This window comes from Choloepus didactylus, chromosome X (assembly GCF_015220235.1).
Source record: "Choloepus didactylus isolate mChoDid1 chromosome X, mChoDid1.pri, whole genome shotgun sequence".
Taxonomy (NCBI): domain Eukaryota; kingdom Metazoa; phylum Chordata; class Mammalia; order Pilosa; family Megalonychidae; genus Choloepus; species Choloepus didactylus.
Genome location: NC_051334.1, coordinates 190,895,476 through 190,914,450, shown reverse-complemented (window position 1 = coordinate 190,914,450; position 18,975 = coordinate 190,895,476). Strand labels below are relative to the sequence as shown.

Genomic DNA, 18,975 nt, shown 5'->3' with positions numbered 1-18,975 from the left:
TCAGACTTCCATCTGTATACCAGCAAAATTGTAGAAGCTATCTACATCTCCAGACACTGTGCCCTTGCTTTCTGATACAAACATCTTGGTTCCATTGAATATTTCATTAACGATGAGATGACATCCTTCTACAGAACCATCTCCATTAAATTCCAAGGCAATAACAGGACCTTTGTTCAAAAGAGGGAGGAAGTCAAGTGCTTTTTCCTGGAAAACCCTTTGAGCATCCTCAGCTTTCATTGACACTTCCTTTGACTGAATTAGGAAAAAGCCTTTACCAACCATCTAGATCATCAATTAGTTTCCTAGCATTTGCAATACTATAATCACCAGCAAATAATACAACCAAGCATGATTCATAACTGCTTTTCTGCCTCTGACCCCGGGATATTGGAATGATACTTCTGCTGGCTTCTGTGGAAACTCAGGACAGCTTTGAGCTCTTCAGTAGTAGGTAGAGGAACATAGTCCTGAACCACAGCATCTTCTGGAAGAAGGCTCCAGTTGAGTTCTCCTGACACAGGTGTAAAGTCATGAATGTTACTCTATGTATAATTGAGGACACTTAGCCCTGCATCTTTGAACTGGAAAACTAACTCAAGGTAGTACCGCTGGAAGCAGCTGAACTTGATATTTGTGGAAGACTCAATAATGGGTTGGGTAGCACAGCACAAAAAGACTTCTAGCTTTCTACAATCCCTCACACAGAAAACCGTTGGCAGGCTAACATGCACTTGCAATCTCTGCAATTCTGGAAAAACACACTGCCTTTCATGGGTCCCAGAAAAATTATGCAGTTAGTACAGTCATCAATAGTAACTGTAGCAGAGGGATCAAAAATACAGATGTGACAGTTTTCACAGTTTTGAATGACAAACTGTTGTCCTGCCATGTTTCCAGGTAAGCAACCCACTGTTTCATCCTTCAGTCCACTGAACATGTAGTCTGTTGGATCAACACATATATTGTCAAAGATGCAAAGAAAATTCAATCGAGAAAGGATAGTCTTTTCAACAATGGTGCTGGAACAACTGGATATCTATCTTAGAATCCTTTTTTTTTTTAATTCATTTTATTGAGATATATTCACATACCACGCAGTCATACAAAACAGAGTACATTCGATTGTTCACAGTACTGCTACATAGTTGTGCATTCATCACCAAAATCAATCCCTGACACCTTCATTAGCACACACACAAAAATAACAAGAATAATAATTAGAGTGAAAAAGAGCGATTGAAGTAAAAAAGAACACTGGGTACCTTTGTCTGTTTGTTTCCTTCCCCTATTTTTCTACTCATCCATCCATAAACTAGACAAAGTGGAGTGTGGTCCTTGTGGCTTTCCCAATCCCATTGTCACCCCTCATAAGCTACATTTTTATACAACTGTCTTTGAGATTCATGGGTTCTGGGTTGTAGTTTGATAGTTTCAGGTATCCACCACCAGCTACCCCAATTCATTAGAACCTAAAAAGGGTTGTCTAAAGTGTGCGTAAGAGTGCCCACCAGAGTGACCTCTCGGCTCCTTTTGGAATCTCTCTGCCACTGAAGCTTATTTCATTTCCTTTCACAGGAAAACACTGGGCCAAACACTGACCCAAGTATTTGCCTTCTGGGTACTGTGACTTGCTGTCCACAGTGCTCAAGAAGCAGAGTGGACGCTTGACTTTAGGCAATTGTTGATAAGCAGAGACTAGGTGGCTTAAAACAACAGAATTTTATTGTGTCACAGTTCCGGAAGCTAGAAGTCCAAAAATCAAGAAGTCAACAGGACCATGCACCCTCTGAGACCTATAAGGGAGGATCTGTTCCACGCCCCTCTCCTAGATTCTGGTGTTTGCTGGCAATCTTTGGAGTTCCTTGCCTTGAGGATGCATCACTCCAATCTCTGCCTCTGTAATCATACAATATTCTCCTTGGTGTGTGTATGTGTCTGTGTTTAAATTTCCTCTTATTATAAGGACACCAGTCATACTGGATTAGCGCCCATCCTAATCTGGTTTGGTCTCATTTTAACTAATCACATCTTCAAATATCCTATTTCCAAATAAAGTCACATTCACAGGACCAGGGATGAGCCTGACCCTGGCATCTTGGGATTCAGAAAGCCTTCTAGAACAAAAAGGGGGAAGAGAAATTAAACAAAATAAAGTTTCAGGGGCTGAGAGGTCTCAAATAGAGCTAAGAGTTCTTTCTTAAGGTTATTCTAGCTATTCTCCTAGCTAGCCTAATACACTAAAAACTACAAAGGGATATCTATATAATGCTTTGAGTGATTATCTGGTATGTGAATATATCTCAATAAAATTGCATTTAAAAGAAAACCAGTTATATGGTTTGTTTAGAAAGAGCGCAAAACCTAATGTATTTTTAATGCATTTTTATTTAGGTGTATTCACACACTATAGAAACCATCAAAGTGTACAATCATTGGCTCACGGTATCATCACAGTTGTGCATACCTCCCCATGATCAATTTTAGAACACTTTCATTACTCCAGAAAAGAAATAAAAGTAAGAAAGAAAACCCCAATTCTTCCAGATCGCTTATCCGCCCCCTATTATTGACCCCTAATATTGCTGTGGTGTATTTGTTACTGTTGATGAAAGAATATTAAATATTACTGTTAACTATAATTCATAGTTTGAAATAGGTACATTTTTCATCTATTATTAACTCCTTGTAATACTGTCATACTTTTGTTCTAGTTCATGAAAGAACTCTTTTTTATTTGTACAGTTAATCACAGATATTGTCCATGAAAAACCTAATGTATTTTTATTCACAGTCAGAATCTCTTTAGCTCTTTGGGAAGAAACAGTTACACTAGTAACTTCCCCTGTCCTCTCACTTCAAACCATTATTGCCAACCCTGAAACCAAGCCTAAAGGGCTGACTATTGTGCACAATGATGAATATTGAGAGGGAATATTATTTTAGTTTAGATTTCTAGATTTTACCTTCACACATCTGATGAATTATTTCTCTATTCCAAGCCTCAGTCTCTCCATCTGTAAAATAAAGAAAATTATCTAGACCTGTTTTACAGTCCTGTTCAGCACTAATATGTTCTGCTTCCAAGAATAAAATTTTGGAAAATCTCTTTGTCTAAGTACAACAAATTGCCACCATGTACACCTCCACAGAGTTGACTTCTTTAAGCAAACTATCGAAGCAGATCCCTTCTGAGTAGCTTCAGGAGTTACGGGTAATTCCTGGCTTTGGGAAGAATCCCAATAAATCATCAGCAAAATTCCACATGCCATGGGGGAAAAAAGCAACTTCTTTTCTTCCTTCCTGGCCAGGGTTAGTGGAAGTGACTTTCTCCTTTCCGTGAGCATCTAACAGGAATGCTTTTGGATGGAGAATACCCCCGTCTGGGCCCTCATTCTTCACCGTTCCCTGGGACTCTTGCACCAGTGCCCTGCTGGTCCCCCTGACCCCTCTCCTCTAGGTAAATGCTCCCCGCAGACCAAGGTTCTGATCGTGACCTTCCCTTGGTCCACAGGGCTTCCCAGGGCCTCTCATCAGTCACCTAGAGCAGAAAAGTCCATACTGGACTCTGATATTAAAGGTCCCTGGTGACTTGGCCCTGACCTCTCTGGCCCGATGGTGCATTCCCCTCCCACAAACACCCTGTGCTCTAGCTCCGTGTTTCCCCTAGGGCCGCTGGATTCAGAGTCACCTGGAAGTGTTTCTGAATTCATGACTCTGCACCATGGCATTCTCACTATCAGAGTTCTAAATATCTTCAAGATCTTGCCTCTCCAAAGCTCTCTCTGTTGCTAGACACTACAATGTAGTTGCCCCAAAGTTCCCCATCACCTTTTCACAGATTCTGGGAAGTCTTATTTTAATTGTACTACTTTGAGCCTTAACCCCATTTTCCTGACACCTCCAAGGGAAGGAGTGGTGGTCAATGGGCCAGAGCTAGCAAGAGTTTGGTATTCTATCCCAAATTAATCAAGTTTCCGATGTCAAGCTGGAAAGTCTAATGCCAAGAAGATCAGCTAGCTGCAAAGGTCAGAAGTAGTATCATGTACAGATGATACAGCCTAGAGTCAGAAACCAGGCCAAAATGGGATTGGAAGAGGTACATGTTGGGAAGGAATGAGGAAAGTTACCAGCATTTGAAGCCAACAGTGTTTGGTTAAACTGGAGTCTCCTTTACCGGATCATGAGCTGTGTGACTCTGAACAAGTCTTCCCCCTACATGACATCTTTCAGTGGCTTCTTACTGCCTACAGAAAAGCCCAACATCCTCATCCTTGCTTATAATGAACTCCACAGCATGCTTGCTTCTCTGATCAGGCAGACAAGGGGAAGTAATGGCATCTAGGAGGGAGAGATGAGTGTTCTTTATTTTTCTCTCTGTTTCCTGATAGACAGTGATCAGTTTGAAGACGGCCTGGCCCCAGAACTCATAGCTCTATCAGTTTCCCCCAGAAAGTTCATCTAGCTTAGTGCTTGGGCAGAATTGGTACTCAAGAGACACTTGGGGAATGAATTTATGAATGCAAGAATGAGTAAATTAGATGAGATGATACTAAAGAATTCCAGACTAAAGCAGACGAGATGAGATGAGTTATTTCTGTAAATTTAGAAGAGCAGAAAGAGATGGAAAATAAGACTCTCAGCCTCCTTCCTCAGAGAGGTATGTGTCACCTCATAAATGTTCCTTCTGCCTGTGACACTATCTGTGAAGGTGGCTCAACCACTTCTGTTCATGTTCACCCCCACGTCCTCAAGATGACTCTCAAAGGGAGGTGAGGTCAAGAACACCTTTGCAGAGGAAAATATGCCCACAAATGTCTCACTGATGTGTCCCCTTCTTTCAGTAGTGTCTCCCATAGGTAGCTGGGATCATCATCCCAATGGCTGGTTCTTCCATTAATGATGGCTGTGTTGGCAACAGAAACTGAGTTTTGTTTTTTATATGGTGTTAGAACTATATTGCTAGCGGAGCTCCCCTTTGCCAAGAAAGATGTCACTGGAGCTCCATGCCAGGCTCGCCCTCTCCTCCCAAGAAGGAATTCAAGGATGTGACAAGTAGGTATAAGCAAATGAGAAAAATTTATTGAGGAAAGTGAAAGTACACGTTCCAAGAGGTCAGCACAAGGTGTGCTCAAGAGAGAGATGCATCACTCATGGTTTGGCACAAGGGCTTTTTATCAAATCAAAGGGAGGTGAGTTTGAAACGATGGCACATTGTGATTAGTGAGTAATCATTCAAATTGAGTAGCATAAGTAGGCTATTGCAATTGGCTGTCTATACATTCTTGTGATTGGTTAATAAGCATGCAACCCAAGGTTTGTAAGTAAGCTATTGCAATAGGCTGAATAAACATTTAAACCAAGGATTGTGAAGGGGTTATTTTGATTGGTCTATGCCACATGGTTACAATCTATCTTACTTTGTTCATCCTCCTTGAGTTTCAGGAGCCTGACTGCTCTCACCATATGACCCCCCTCCCTGCACCAAGTCCAAATGCATATCAGCCCAACAAGCTAATCTCTTACTTCCTGTGTCCTGAGAGCTGTGAAAATCCAACTGATATTGTGTCAAAGTCCTTCTTAAGTTCCACATTTTATAAAAAAGCAGGAGGTACCACAATGTCATCTAGAGAAGAAAAAAAGAACAACAAAAAAGAAAACATATTTGGCTATGGGGATGCTAGATTTTTCTAACTTGGGCCAGTACAAATTTTATGAGTGGATACAGTTTTATTATTGCTTCAAAATGGTGAATAGGTTCTTCCAGGGACTAACGGGTTCCCCTTAAGCAGATTTATAGTGTATAATCAAATAATTGAAAAATTACAGTATAACATATTGGTGGCATATTCAAATTCATTTGTTGCTGGAACTTAATAAGGTGTATATTAAATGTGAGTATGCCCTAGGGCACATAAAACATGAGTTAAGAAAAAGGAGCAGGATCAAATATGTTATACAAGTGTTCAAATTTCACTTAATTAATAAGGACTGTAAAGGCAAAAGCCAAAATCAAATCTCAAACGCTGCTTATTCCCTGGAGCCAGCAATTGATACACCTCCCTGACAGCCATTTATAAATCACACACTTGCTCCTACTGGGGCAAGACTCACATTCTGTTCTCAGAAAAATCTCAGAACCCAGCCTGTCTTCTTAGCTCCTGCATGAGGCCATTATGCAGACCAGAGTCCTGTTTTCAAGTTGAAGAAATGAACATTCCTGTCTGATCCTATGGTTTAACTATCTATGGAGCATTAGTTAGTATAAACTAGGTTTTGTTGTGAGAACAAATAAATACTCGTATTTTATTTCTTTTCCATTCATTCAAAGTGTAATGAAAATTTTTATTAGGGTGCCTCTTCTGAGTGGCTTGCCTCCAAAAGGTGACTCAGAAATTCTAAGATCCTACCAGTCCATGATGCAGCCATCTTAAATGCATGACTTCTGAAGTCACCATGTAGAGGATGGAAAACGTGGAGGACCGCACATCCAATTCTTACCCTTCTTGGCCTGGGAGTGACATATATCACTTTTGCTCACATTCCATTGGCAAAAACTAGTCATGTGACCCCATCTAGGGGTAAGGGGTGACTGGGAAATGTAGTCATTGGTTGGGAAGCTAACTCCCACTCTACCCTGTGGAATGAGAGCACAAATAGTCCCATAGCCATCTGTGCCTCAGGTTCCCAAATCTGTATTTTATTCAGTATTCATTCATTTATTCATTTAACAAGCATTTATTGAGGCCCTTACTATGTGCCAGCCTCTAAGCTAGACAATGGAAATTTAAAGGTGAATGAAACAGGGTTTCTACCCTCAAGGAGTACACAGCCTAATGGGGGACACAGTCAGACAAGTATACCCTATTCCCTTCCTACTGTCAAAAATCAGATGATGCCCAAATACCTAAGGACAGAGCCTTATCAATGACTGGCTTCGACAGTCTCATACAAATGTGCTCCTTTTTTCCTTCATGGGCAGGGGATCAAGTGCTTATCTTCTTGGCTGTTTCCTTACTGGATATTGTTCTATGAAGCAAGACCTTAAGATAACTAATTTAAAAAAGCAAACATGTATTACATCAGGCTTACATTACTCTTTGCTTAAAATCTTTCAAATGAGTTCCCATAACTCCGAATAAACAAGACTCGTTACTCTGGCCCATAAGGCCCTCCATGATCTGGCCTTTGCAAGCTGATATCCTGCCACTCTTAACATGTGCCAGCCTCACTAGCCTTGCTGCCCCTTAAATATGCCATGCTCGTTTTTGTCTCTGAATTTGCTCTCTCCTTTGCCTGGAATGCATTCTTCATTAATCTTTGCCCCTGGTGCTCAAATGTCGCCTCCTCAGAGAAGTCTTCCCTGACCACTCAGTCACTTCCAGTTATGTTGTCTTGCCTTCATACACTGCACAGCACTTACAATTATCTGAAATTATCTTGTTTGTTTATTTTTGTGTGTTTATGAGCTATGGTGGCTTGTTCATCTCTGGAATAGTGGGACATAATAGGTTCTCAGCATAGACTTGTTACATGAATGCATGTGTGCATGCACAAATAACTGGCAATGTCATTACTAAGTTCTTGTCACCACTCTTGTCACTAATGTCACTGATTTCATCAACTCTATTACCATCACTGACTGCCAGTGTCCCCACAGCTCTCTTCGTGTCTGCCCTAGGTAGATGGACAAGAAAAACTCAGAGCAGCACATCCTTCCATCTTAAAGTGGAATCACTTAGTGGTTACTTTGATAATAAGCATTGAAAATATGTGTGAGGTACAGGAACAAATGTGAAAAAGGCTTTACCAAAGCTGAAGGAGTTGTCACAATGTCCATGTACTTGGGTGCTTCTTACTTTACACACAGTTCTAACAAGCTAACAGGGCTTTCTAGATTTGTTTTTGGTTCCTTCTCCTCCCATCCCCTGAATATAGATTTTCTCCTAATAATCTTCTCTTTTCACTCTTCTCTCTTTGCACTCTTTTTCTTGACAATCTCACATGGTTTCAATTATCATCTCTGGTATTCACCCGTAAATCTTTTTGTTAGCCCCAGTATCTCTAAGGAACATCAACTGTCTAATGGGCAAGAATGCCACACAAGTAACCACTTCAAACTCTTAAACTTACCTTGAAACTCTTGCATCTCTTCTCTGTCATCCTCCCTGACATATCTCTATTTTTGTTATAGTCAAATCAGCCTCAATACCTCTATGTCAAATGCCATCTTTGACTACTCTCTATGCCTTGTTCCCTACATCCAAATGGTGAACACATCCTGTCAAGTCCACTTCTCTAATATCTCTCAAACCCATCCATATCCATCCTCTCCTCTTAATTCTTGGCACCATGGCCATTGTTCAGCCATTCACCTAAAATAATAATCTTGATTGACAAGCCCTTGCTCAAAATCTTCAATGGCTCTCTATTCCTTTGAAAAAAAGATAGTCTTAATTCTTCAGTCCGCCACTGAAGGCCTTCTATAGACCAACTTTCCTTTCCAGTATTATCTTCCATTTACTCTAACTAAAATGAATTCCTTTCATTTATCTCAATACACCCTGAAATTTATTGCCTCCATGCTTCCATTCAGTTTTTAAACCAAATATTTATTGAGCATCTATTCTGTGTTAGGCCTTGAGAGTTTACTTGTATTGCTCTTTCTGCCTGAAATGTCCTTCTCCTTATCTCCATATTTTCAACCCTGTCATTTTTCAAGACTTGCTCAAATGCCACCTCCTCCAAGAAGTCTTCTCTGATCCCCCAACTGTAAGTGATTTATCCCTTCTCAGGCACATTATCTGGACTGGTCTTATGGTGTCTGTCACTTTGTGAAAACTTTGGACCAGAAACACCTTGAGAATGGGACCCAATTCCATTCTGTGGTCTCTGCTTTGAACATATAGGGTATTCAATCAATGTTTATTAAACAAATAAATGAATGAATGAGGCTTGCTTCTCTGTTTTCCCATCTATGCCACATTAGAAGCAGCAACCTAAGAAGAACCAGAGAAGGGAGCTGGCAAATGAATAGACTGGTTAAGAGGAAAATTACAGAAAATCAACACAAAAGCTAAGAAACTAGTTTGTGACCATTATAAACATGGGGCAAATAAGTCCTGACAGCAGCCCTGTGTTACTGCCCAATGGACGAATGAACCTGGGGGCATTGCAGAAAGGTGGGACTTTGTCAAATTTGTAAGCTGTCTTGCAAGATTTCATAAAAATGATTAAAATTATTTTTAAAGCATTCTTGGGTTTAAAAGGTTTAAAATATTAAGTTATATGCCAAGTTCACATCTGAGAAATACCACGTTTCCAGCAATAATGGATAAATGAAACATTGCTCTGATAGATTAAACCATTTATTTTGTATATCTAATTTATCTCTCCATTCCCTTCTCTCTTCAGTGTGCTTTGCATAGTTAAGGAAAAAGAGAATGATGTTTTTTAATCCTTTAATTAAATATCAAACTGTTGCCCAGGTAACCACAGGACAGTGTCCTCAGCACATCTGTCAGAGCATCCATCAATCTTCCCCTTCTAAGCAGAAATGAATGTGATTACCTCTTGGAACAACATCAATTCCTAACTTCAGAAAGTTGTTCTAGTTTGATATTATTCATGAAGGGATGTGTGTTAGTTTGGAGCTGTTATGTACCCTGGAAAAGGCTATGTTCTTTTAATCCATTCCTGTGGGTGCAGCCCTATTATGGGTGGGACCTTTTGGTTAGGTTATTTCAATTGAGATGTGACCCAGCCATTCAAGGTGGGTCTTAATCCTTTACTTGAGTGCTCTATGAGAAGATAAAGGGCACAAAAAAAAGCCCACAGAGCTCAGAGAGAAACACCCAGAGACAGCTGACAGAGAAAAGCCCTGGAAGAATTAAGAGACAAGGACACACCCAGAGAAGCTGAGGAGAGGAGGCCACTGAAGCCAGAAGCTGAAAGCAATGGAACCCAGGAGAGAAGGACCAGCAGATGCTGCTGGCCATGTGCCTTCCCATGTGACAGAGGTGTCCCAGATGCTGGCGGCCTTTCTTCAGAGTCCAGATATCACCCTGGTGATGCTTTGAGTTGGACATTTTTGCAGCCTAAGAACTGTAAATTTTAAGTTAATAAATCCCCATTGTAAAAGCCAACCCATTTCTGGTATATTGCATTCCGGCAGCTTTAGTAAACTGAAATAGGATGTATTACTGGAAATGTGATAGATTTAAAAAATGATATACTGATTGTATTTTGATTACAGATCAGAAATCAGTACTTGAAAATGCTAACCTTTCTTCCTCTTTCTGGACCTCAGCTACACAGAATTGTATTATTGTGTTAATTATCAACCTCTATTCATGGCAAGTCATCATCATGAGAACATAACAAACAGATTATTTATTTATTTATGAATAAATAATAAACACCAGTGAACCCAACACCCAACCTAACAACTAGCTAAGAACTAAGAACTGCCAATAATTTACATCTACCTATGTGCTCCTCCCCCAACCCATCACCATACCTTCTCACTCTCCTATGAGAAAAAACTACTATCCTGAATTTTCTGTTTCTCATCCCCTTGCTTTGTAAATAGTTTAATACCATATATATGTATTCCTAAACAATATATTGTTTAGTTTTGTTTATTATGTTTAAAAAAGGATATCAATATCAAGTCGTGTTTTGGAACTTGCTTTTTATTACTCAGTTTTATGCTATATATATCCATGTTGTTTTCAGTAGCTATAGTTCATTATTTTTCACTGTTTAGAATATTTCAATGTATGAAAAATGATGAATCCTTTCTTCCCTTGGTGGGAATTTGGTTCCAGGTTTTTTTTATTTGTTTGTTTGCTCTTGGCTTTTACAAACAGTGCTGCTATGAAAATTTGTACACATGTATCTATGTGCATATCTGCAAGAATTTCTCTTCTGAGTCTGAGGTATGCAAATTTGCAATTTACCAGAAAATATCAAATTGTTTTCCAATGTTATTGTACCTATGCACACTCCCACCAGCAATTTATAAGAAATTCTGCTGATCTTAATATTAATGAAGTCAACTTTATTAATCTTTCCTTTCATGGTTAATGCTTTTTATGTCTTGTTTAAGAAATTCTTCCCTAACCTAAAGTCAGACAAACATTCACCTCTATTTTCTTCTAAAATTCTTAAAGTTTATTTTTGACATTGAAGTTCTGGATCCTTCTGGAGTTGATTTTTCTGTATGATGTGAGGTAGGGATCCAATTTTGTTTTCTTCCATATGGATAACTAAGTTTTTCAACTTCAGTTATTGACTAGTTTTTTCAGTGCCTTCATATGTATACATTGAATTTGTTCTTTTTTCCTTGAGTCTTTTAGAAAAGCTCCTCTCTAAGAAGTTCCCAACTAAGCTAAGGAAAGTAGGTTTTCCACACCTTGGATAGTTTAAGGAAAAGAACTGGTGGGAGTGGTGGTAGAAGTGTATAACCTCAAGACATTGGGCAGAACCCAAAGAAGGACCAGGAGATGGACCAGAAAAAGAAAGAATATGGAAATGTGGACACATGTGCATATTGGGGGCTCCTATCTAGAGCCACTTTTTCTACATATGCTTGTAGGTTTGGGGCTGGGGTGGTACCATGTGCTGCTTTAAGAGCACAGGCTTAGAAGTCAGACAGCCCTGGGTTCAAATCTCAGCTCTTCTATTTGCATGCTATGGAACCTTGGACAAGTTACTTAACCACTTTGAGCCTCAGTTTCCTTATATGAAAAATGACAATAAGGATATACTTAGCTCATAAAACCATGGTGAGAATTAAAATGAGAAGATGCATGAAAGGGACCTAGGTAAAGGAGAGCTGGGGTTGTTATTAAGGCCTTTAGTCCAGTGTAGCTGTCCCCACCACTTCTGCTCCTGTTTGCATGTGTGGTCATGGTGGTGGAAGAGCATCTCTGAATCCTCGGTGCCTAGCACAGTGCTTGACTGGAAGATACAAAATGTTAATGAGTGAGAAACTGAGGGACAGAATGCTGCTGTTGGGAGAGATTGCTATGCATTCCTTCAGGTTTTGCCAGGCCCAGTATTTATCTTTTATACTTTATTAAAGCTTCTAAATCACACAAACTTTTTAAGCAAGGGTGACTTTTCAATGGCTCCTGAGGCCAGTAGCCTGATTATTTCTCACTTTGGCATTATTCTGGTACTTTTCTCTTGTCCACCTTTTATCTTGACCTTTCTCTTTCTTTCTAGTTCTCAAGTACCTGATCACGCCAATCTCTCATTTTTTACAAGTTTTCTGAATTTATTTTTTTGTGTCTTGAGAAATAGAAATCTTGTGCTATAACTTTTTCTTTATGTCTTATGCTTTTGAGAATTGAATTGTGAACTTCTTATGTCTCTGAGAGCTCATTTCCCTGTCCATTGTACATGGGATTCTGTATATTGGTGCAGTATTCATACACATACATAAGGGCTTTGATCAAAGTGTGATTTTCCATGATCATTACAAACAGACTTTATTAAGCCATGTAGAAAGGGATGCTCTCTCCCATTGTTTTCAGGGTGCTACATTAAAACTCTTGGCTGCTTGATGTCATTCTCGATAGTGTTTTCATTTTTCTCCCTTGAATTTCCTTATGAATCATCCTCTCATAAGCGTGGGAGGCAAAGGGCCATGGGCTCTGTGGCCTTGACAATGTCTGCCCATATACTTTGCCAGAGGAGTCCTGCTGTTTTACATGTCATCCAGCTGAGAAATAAAGTCCTTACTCACTTATATACTTTCCAGAATTTATTACAGTGTTTTAAATTTTTGCTGCAAATCATATTAGTGGGTAATTATATCTTTTTACAAATTTAATTTGCATCTCTTGTAGGTACATGGGATTTGTAAATCATACTCATTTTTGTTGCTATAATGATATCAGTGACCAATTTGATGTCCTCAGGGAAAATAAAGGGCTGTTTTCTTCCTTTTAAAAGTATAAAAACACCTGTGCTGGTTTGAAGCTGTTATGTACGCCAGAAAAGGCCATGTTCTTTTAATCTATTCCTGTGGGTGGAGATCTACTGTAGGTGGAAACTTTTGGTTAGGTTGTTTAATTGATAATGACCCACCCCATTCAAGGTGGATCTTAATCCTTTACTGGAGTCCTTTATGAGGATAAAAGGCAGAAAAAGCCGAGAGAACTCAGAGAGAGAAACACCCAAAGACAGCTGACAGAGAAGAGCCTTGGAGATGCTAAGAAAGGACCCACAGAAGCTGAGAGAGGAGGCCACTGAAGCCAGAAGCAGAAAGCAACGAGACCTGGGAGAGAAGGACCAGCAGACGCCGGCCATGTGCCTTCCCATGTGACAGAGGGACCCCAGATGCCAGCAGCCTGTCTTCAGAGTCCAGGTATCATCCTGTTGATTCTTAATTGGGACATTTTCATGCAAATTTGTAAATGAATAAATCCCCATTGTAAAAACCAATCCATTTGTGGTGCATCATATTCTGGCAGCTTTAGCAAACCGAAACAACACTCTTTTAAACTCTGGGAGCATAGGAGTTAGATTTTGAAGGGGAAGCCTAGTTAGATGAGACGCACACAGGCATTCTCCCTCCTAGGGAGTGGGGTTGGGGTAGTAGGGTTCATTGAAAAGAGCACTGGATATCCTATGATCCAGCAATTGCACTCCTAAATATTTACCCAAAGGTGTTGAAAACTGATGTCCACACAAAAACTTGTACATGAATGCTTATAGCAGCTTTATTCATAATTGCCCAAAATTGGAAGCAACCAAGATGCTCTTCCATAGGCGAATGGATAAGCAACTGTTGCATATCCATACAATGGAATATTACTCAGCAATAAAATGAAATGAGCTATCAAGCTACAGAAAGACATGAAGGAGCCTTAAATGCATTTTGTTCTAAAAATAAAGTTTATTATTAAAAAAAGAAAGGGTTGGATTCAGAACCCAAAACCCTGGGTGCCAGTTTTTCCTCCACCCTCATGAGTGGTGTGACTTCACCTATCTGTGCTTCAGTTTTTGTCATCTGTAGAACAACAGGGATACAGATCTTTGCCCTGGCTGCCTCCTAGGGTCAGCATGTGCACCACACAATGTGAGTGGAAGCATCTTGTCACTATAAAGGATGTGCACACAGGAGCTGTCATTAGTGCCTTTGGGGCATGGCCAACACTACCAGCACATTTATCAACAAAGGCCCTCAGGGTAGTGGATGCCCAGGTTCTGCTCTATTAGGGTTCAACTGGGCCATAGTAAGGTGTGGTGAGAGCCCTTCCCATGTGGAGAACACTTTCACAGCTTCCAGAATATTTTCATTAACTATCATCTCACATAAGCCTCATACTTGGCCTATTTTATAGACTGAGTAAAATAGCTTAAATATCTTGGGCAAGGTCATCCAGTTAGTCAGTGACAGATATTATTATCTAAACTCTAAGATCTGGCTACAGTCTACTGCATGTCATTGACTCTTTGGGTGAATTGTTGGGTTCTTTCCAGTAATCTCCCTCCCCTCCCCTCACTGCCCCACCTTTGCTTTTGTCTCAAGGAGAGAGGAATGTCTGAACCATAAAGTGACATCTCTGATGAAAACTTTCCAGAAAAATCAGTGTTGTCTGATCTTTTCAATAGCTAGTTTCTCCAAGAATCCTAGCTCAGTACCATTGGGCAGACCATAACCCTCTCTCATATGCAGACCTCTGTGTGACCACTGAATACTTTTGCAATCCCCATGTAAGAAAATTGTTTTCAACATAGCGTGTGGCTAAGAAGAATCCAAATGAATATTTTAAGGGTATTAGAGGTGTAGTCATCTTGATCATTCCTTTTGCACATGCTTGTATTCAGTTGCATCGATACCCACAGTGTGTTCCTTCTGAGATTCTTGGCATCTGGTGAAGGACTCTTGACTAATAAGATAAAAGATACTCCACTAATGAAAAGGTTGATGCTTCCCCATGTCCAGTCTCTGCAGTGATGGTCTCTATTGAAGAACAGGTTCGGTGTTAATTTCTTGTTTCCTAGCTTCTCAAAACCATCTGTCATATATGGACTTCCAGTGCCTTTTCTCCCCACCCCCAAATTTTGTATTTGCTCTGCAAGGTGGGGTTGCAAATACAACTTGAAATTTGGGTGGTAAAAGCGAGACCTGGGGAGTTGTATGTCTTGAGCAGGTTGGTGGAGCATCTCGATGCTTGGAGAGTGAAAATTAATCAGAGTCACAGCCTCTCCGATCCCTCAGAACACGTCACACCCTTAAGATGCTGTATCATTAAGACCTTCAAGTCACTCATCACATTTTACTCAGGACATGATTTTGCCTTTTAAATTAGGCTACATGAGGTGTGGGGATGTGCCCTATTCCTTCCTGTGACTCCACGGAGCAGTCGTTGGCACCATTTTGCTTCTGTTGACTTTCCGCATTACTCCTGGTAAGTTTTCCCCAAGGAAGTTCCAAGCTGTGGAGAAGGCTCAAAATGAGCCTTCCAGGCACAAGGCTTTCCAGTTTTTAGCCTTGTGAGGGCAACTTAATCTCTTTTTTATGTCAAAGAAAAACTGTGGAATCAGAATATCAAAACCTCATTGACCCAAGAATCATAGTTTGGAAGGTCTGTTTCATTCAGCACAGGGAGTCAGAACCCAGATCCTTGCAAGGAAGACTTTGGTAGCAATCAGAGCACAGGGGGCTCTTCTAGGAATTGGTGAATTCTCGAGTATCTCTGGGGATGATTGAGTAAGGGCTGATGAAATCTCACGCGGAATGGTGTCAGAGGTTAGAGATTTGGACTTGATGGCCATTAAAGTCTCGAGTGGCCCTAAAATTCTAGAACTTTACACTTTTTTTCTAATGACAGATCTCTGCAGGAAAGTGAACCTGGCAAATGATTAGAGAATTTGTAGGGTAAAAACATTCTGTTATTGTTTTCAGATTAAATTCCCCTAATCTTATTTTTATCTGAATTAAATCTGGATGACTTGGTTTGCTGGGGTTAGCATAACAACATACCACAAACCAGTTGGCTTAAAATAACAGCAGTGTATTGTCTCATAGTTTTGGAGGCTAGAAGTCTGAAATCAAGGTGTCAGTCTATAGGGTTCTGGTGGTGGCTTACTGGCAATCCAAGGCATAATTAATTTCTGCCTTCATCACTTGGTTGTCTTCTCTCTGTCTGTTTCCTACTCTTTGTGTTCAAATTTCCTCTCATAAGAACACAGGTCAATTGGATTAGGACCCATTCTAATCCAATTTGGCCTCATCTTAACTAATAACATCTTTGAAGATCCTATTTCCAGATAGGATCACAATCATGGGGCTGGCTGTTAGCACTTGAATATCTTTTTGGAGGGTACAATTCAAACCATAACATTGGATAATTGTAATACTTTAGAAATGACCAGGATCTTAGCCTCAGAGAGTACCTTCGTGAGGTGATGTTCTATAGCCAAGTGTTCAGTGCTTGAAATCTAGATATCTCACTAACTTGTTTTTTCAGTCAATTTGGGCAAGTTCCACAATCCCTGTGGCAGGCATGGAGGTGCAACCCTTGGATCTGCCTTCAAGAAAAAACTTGCTTTCAGCTGCAAGGAGTGCACTGAGTGTAGGAAGTTGAGAGCCGAGGTCATGCGCTTCCTGGGCAACTCCCAGTCAGTGACTGCACATGGAGAGGATCCAAGGAATAGCCATTTCTGCTCAATGTGGGACTCCTTGCTGGGGTGGTCTTTGTTGATATTGCAGAAAGGAATGTGGACAGGAGGCAGAAGTGAACAGGGAGATATACAGACAGCAATGTCTTTTGCGCAATTCTGGTCATGTTTCTTGGACTCACTGGCTCTCTAAGTGTTAAAGCAGAAAGGTCCTTTTGGAAACTGTCTGATAGAAGACCTCACTCTATAGAGGAGGTAACTAACTAAGACCCAGAGATGAGAGCAGACTTACCAAAGGTCACAGAGCAAGTGGGCAGCAAAGGTAACATAAGAATCCTGGTCCCTTGATTCGGAGTTTGATCCTTTTCTACTGTAGCATTTTAAAAACTTCTGCCCAACGTGGTCCTACATTTGTGACAAGGAGCTCATCTTCTTAAGCTGAGTAGACATTTTTCTTGGAGGCTCTGAAACTTATGTCCAGAGTCAGCATATTTAATCTCTGTTAGATTTGGCACATCAATGCTCACTAAAGCTGAACTATGTTCACCATCCAACAACTTAGGAAGACATGTGCCAACCTTCAGTGTGTTCAGCTTCAAAATCTACACCACTGAGAATGTGGCATGAAACAAAGTATCAGGACTCTCACCTCCCTGACCCCTGCTTGCTGCCCTGGGTTTTCTATGGAGAGCCAACCTAATGCACCTCTTTATTTCTTCCCAGAGCTTCTTTCCTGTCTCATTGCTTCCTTTCCAAGACCAAGCAACAAGAAAGGATAGTGACTATGGAGAAAACCTAAGAACTCCTGCCTCTTGCTCTCTGGACCCTTGGTCAGTGCCAGTAGAACATAGTGGTTAAAAGCATAGGCTTTGGCGGGTATGAATCCCAGCTCTACCACTGAGTGCTTGCCAGTATTCAGACTGACTGTCAGCAATCTTCACCCACACGGCCTCTTCTGTCCTTCTTAGCTCTTAAGAAGGAGGAGGAGCCACACCCAACCAGAGAAAAAATTAGAGCCCTTGGATTTTCCAAGTCTCCTTTTTGTAATTCCTTCTAGATGCATCTCACTCCATTCTCCCAAGTTTTGGAGTTGGGTGGGTCAAATCTGTTACCCTCTCTACCCTAAGGCAAAATATTCCTTCATGTCCTCCCACTCTTTCTGTTACCTTCTGATGAGGAATTTGTATATACCTTGGGTCCATCTCTTCCTCAGTGTTGGTTCTGTCTGGCATCTTTCCTGCAGCTCCTCTTCCCATCGTGGGTCTCTTTGAGGAGGAGACTGAATGGGAGGACTCCCTCTCTGCTCTTTGGAGATCCTATTGGTGAGGCTATTCAGTACTCCCTCTAGGAAAACTCACCAGTCTCTCCTCAAACGCCTTATTTCAACCTCCAAGGGCTGGTGGGAAATGCCTACTGAAAAGGAGGTGGGAGCATGAGTCATGTGCCCTCCCTTTTTTCCACTGCTTTTTTAAAATTGTTTTATAAATGCAATTTTATTGAGATATATTCATACCCATTGTAATCCATCCAAAGTATACAATCAATGGCTCACAGTGTCTTCACGTAGTTGTGCATTCATCACCGCAATCAGTTTTAGAACATTTTCCTTACTCCAAAATAAAGAAAAAAATAAAAATAAAAAAGAACACCTGAAACATATTATCCCCCTTATCCCTCTCTATTATTTATATATATTTTTGGTATTTATTTTATTACTCATCTGTGCATACACTGGATCCAGGAAGTGTCAGCCATAAGGTTTTCACAATCACACCATCACACCTTAAGAGCTATATTGTTATACAACCATCATCAAGAATAAAGTCTACTGGATTACAGTTCAACAGATTTAAGTATTACCTTCTAGCTATTCTAATAAACCAGAAATTAAAAAGGGATATCTATATAATACATAAGAATAACTTCCAGGATGACCTCTCAATTCCATTTGAAAAGCTCTCAGCCACTGAAACTTTATTTTGTTTCATTTATCTTCCCCCTTTTGGCCCAAGAAGGCTTTTTCAATCCCACGATACCAGGGCCAAGCTCATCCCTGTGAGTCATGCCCCACCATTCCAGGGGAACTTACACCTCTGGGAGTCATGTCCCACATAGCGGGGAGGGCAGTGAGTTCATCTGTTGAATTGGCTTAGAGAGAGAGGCCACATCTGAGCAACAAAGAGGTTCTCTGGGGGTGACTCTCAGACACAATTATAAGTAGGCTTGGCCTCTCCTTCGCAGTAACAAGCTTCATAAGGGCAAGCCCCAAGATTGAGGGCTTGGCCTACTAAACTGATGGTCCTCAGTGCTTGACAGAATATCAGGAATTCCCCA

General features: G+C 40.6%; 1 pseudogene; it reads right to left on the bottom strand.

The window, feature by feature from the left end:
• Positions 1-952, bottom strand: LOC119523849 (annotated as a pseudogene).
• Positions 953-18,975: the final 18,023 nt, after the last annotated feature.